This window comes from Mustela erminea, chromosome 1, assembly GCF_009829155.1.
Source record: "Mustela erminea isolate mMusErm1 chromosome 1, mMusErm1.Pri, whole genome shotgun sequence".
NCBI classification, from domain to species: domain Eukaryota; kingdom Metazoa; phylum Chordata; class Mammalia; order Carnivora; family Mustelidae; genus Mustela; species Mustela erminea.
This window is the reverse complement of record NC_045614.1, coordinates 46,602,432-46,605,626: the sequence shown is the minus strand read 5'-3', so window position 1 is coordinate 46,605,626 and position 3,195 is coordinate 46,602,432. Positions and strand designations below refer to the sequence as shown.

Sequence of the window (3,195 nt, the reverse complement as noted above, 5' to 3'; positions counted from 1 at the left end):
TAATTTTAATATATTATAGACCTTGGGATAGCAGTGTGTTTGGCTTTCCTTTTCAGTACTTCACCATTGTCATGAAAGCCACCTCAAAGATTAATAAGTATGCTGGTAGTGAGGGAGGGATGCAGTAATTCAGGGCAACATTGAGTTAAAAGAAGGAGGGGAGATGGCACTCTTAATCTTAACAATATCAATTGGAAAAGATATGAGATGCTAACACATTAAAAAAAATTAGGGATCTTAGCAGTTGGCCCATGCTCAGTGTCTTCCTGCCACTCATTTTTCATGCCCACTGCTGCCACCTCCCCCATCACACTGGAAGAGATTTCTGCCCTTATCATTGCTGATGGCTCTGGTATATATGCAAGGCGGGCTTTGCTGGGGATGATGCTCCTCCTCTCCTGGCCATGTTTCTATCCATTATTGGATAACCCCTGGGCTCCAGGGCATCATGGTGGCCATGGGTCAAAAGACTCCTATGTGGGCAGAGGGCCCAGAGATAGCAGGGCATCCTGATCTTCAAGCACCCCATCAAGCCCAGCATCTTCAACAGCAAGGAGGACATGGTACCACACCTTCAACAATGAATTGCGCATGGCCCCCAAGGAGTGCTCTATGCTGCTGACTGAGGCCCCTCTGCACACTAAGGCCAACCAGGAGAAGATGACTCATCATGTTCAAGACCTTCAACATTCCCATCATGTATCTGACCATCCAGGTTGTGCTATCCCTGTACACGTCTGGCCGAACCACTGGTATTGTCATGGACTCTGGGAACAGGGTAACCCACACTGTGCCCATCAGTATGTGGTACTCCCTGCCCCATGCCGTCCTATGTCTGGACATGGCTGGCCAGGACCTGAGGGACTACATATTGAAGTTACTCACAGAGAGCGATTATAGCTTCACCACCACAGTTAAGTGGGAAATCATGTGTGACATCACCAAGAAGCTCTGCTAGGTCACCTTGCACTTTGAGCAGTAGTTGGCCACTGCAGTGTTCTCCTCGTCTCTGGAGAAGAGCTATGAGTTGCCTGATAGTCAGGTGATCACCATGGGCAAGGAGTGGTATCCCTTTCCCGAGACACTCTTCCAGCTCTCCTTTCTGGGTATGGAGTACTGTGATATCCAGGAGACCATCTGGAACTCCATCATGAATTATGACACTGACATCTGAAAGAACCTCTCCTCCAAAACAATGCCATCTCGTGGGACCACCATGTACCCAGGCATCTCAGATAGAATGCAGAAAGGGATCAAATGCTGGAGCTCAGCATGGTGAAGATCAAGGTCATTTCTTCTCCTGTAGGGGCTCTGTCCTGGCCTCACTGTCCACCTTTTAGAAGGTGTGGATCAGCAAACAGGAGTATGATGAGTCGGGCCCTTCCATTGCCCACCTCAGATGTTTCTAAATGCACTGCAAGCAGATATGTATCATTTGCTGCATCAGTTAATTCCTAAGTGTAGATATGCCCTGGCAAATGCATATACCTCATGCTAGCCTCATAAACTGGAATAACCTTTTGAAAAGAAATTTGTCCTTGAAGCTTGTATCTGATGTCAACACTTGATGATAGAATTGTTGCTGATTTTGACCTTGTGTTCAAAATAACTTTTCCCTTGGTATGTGTTTACTATCCTGTACATACCTTTGATTTAAACCCCTTGTACATGAGGTTCAGTCACTTCATGGGTAAAGTGAAAACATGTTTATGGAAGAGAAATCCATTCATGAGCACCCTCTGTAAGGTTGTTGATCTGCGTTGGATATTAATGTGTGAGAGCTGTGTATTCCAGGATTTCTCTAAGGCTGGCAAGATTTTTGAATCAATTGGCATTTTTATGTCTTGCTTGTCTGACAGGGTTAGGAACTCCTAAGCCTTAGGACCCATTTTCCTTTCTTATCTAGTGTTTTCCTACCGGAACTCTGTGGGTTGTTACTGCCTTGAGTTGGAAAACAGTTTGCATTTACACCTGTAAATTTACTCATCCTTTTAATTTATGTAAAGTTTTTGTACACAATTCTTTAAGAGATGACAGCAAATTTTGTTTTTCTACTGTCATGTGAGAATAAACATTAGGCTTCTAGCAACGTGTCATTATGTGAGGAAAATAAAGCACTATAGTAAACTGGAAAAAAAAATCAGCAGATAGCTTCCTTTGCTTCTTGTTCCAACCTTCCACTTTCATAAGAAATGTGAGGGCATGAGGTATCCAAAAGAATATTATAAATCATTTTAGTTTTAGGATTTGAATATTTTCTGTAGAGTTGTATAATAGTTAATTTAGCCATTTACTGATTGATTATCCCTGAGAGCTTTTTTGGAGGCTCTATTTTCTTCTTTCTTAGTACATTTTCCCTCACTGATCTTACCTGCGGTGTTGATGATTCACAAATCTGTATCTCCTGTGTAGTCTATTAGTACTCTCCTTGAACAGTAACTCAGACTTATGAAATTCACAAATGCACTTGTCCTTTCTCTCCAGAAATACTACTTCTTCTTTTTAAAGATTTTATTTATTTATTTGAGAGAGGGAAACACAGTGAGAGAGGGAACACAAGCGGGGGAGTGGGAAAGAGAGAAGCAGGCTTCCCTCTGAGCAGGGAGCCCGATGCGGGGCTCCATCCCAGGACCCTGGGATCATGACCTGAGCTGAGGGCAGACATTTAACCTACTGAGCCACCCAGGTGCCCCTCTCTCCAGAACTTCTTAATCTTACACATTATAGTGAGTGGTACACTTTCAAACAATTGCTCAAGCAAAACAATTGGGTCTCATCCATAACTCCATCTCCTTTATCTTCCCACATCTGGTTGGTCAAGTCCTGTTGATTCTCCCTGCTACTTTATTTATTTATTTATTCATTCATTTATTTATTTATTTACTTGACAGAGAGAGATCACAAGCAGGCAGAGAGGCAGGCAGAGAGAGAGAGAGAGAGAGAGGGAAGCAGGCTCCCCGCTGAGCAGAGAGCCCAATGTGGGACTCGATCCCAGGACCCTGAGATCATGACCCGAGCCGTAGGCAGCGGCTTAACCCACTGAGCCACCCAGGCGCCCCCCCCCCTTTTTTTTTTTTCTAAATACTCTTCTATTTACTTTTCTCTATCTTTTACCACTGTTGTTCTGGTTTAGGTTACTGTGTTTTTCAAGTGGTTTACTGTAACAGTTTTCTGTCTGATGTCTCTGCCTCCAAT

General features: G+C 43.7%; 1 pseudogene; it reads left to right on the top strand.

The window, feature by feature from the left end:
- The first annotated feature begins 282 nt into the window (after positions 1 to 282).
- On the top strand, positions 283 to 1,409 carry LOC116588993 (annotated as a pseudogene).
- Positions 1,410 to 3,195: the final 1,786 nt, after the last annotated feature.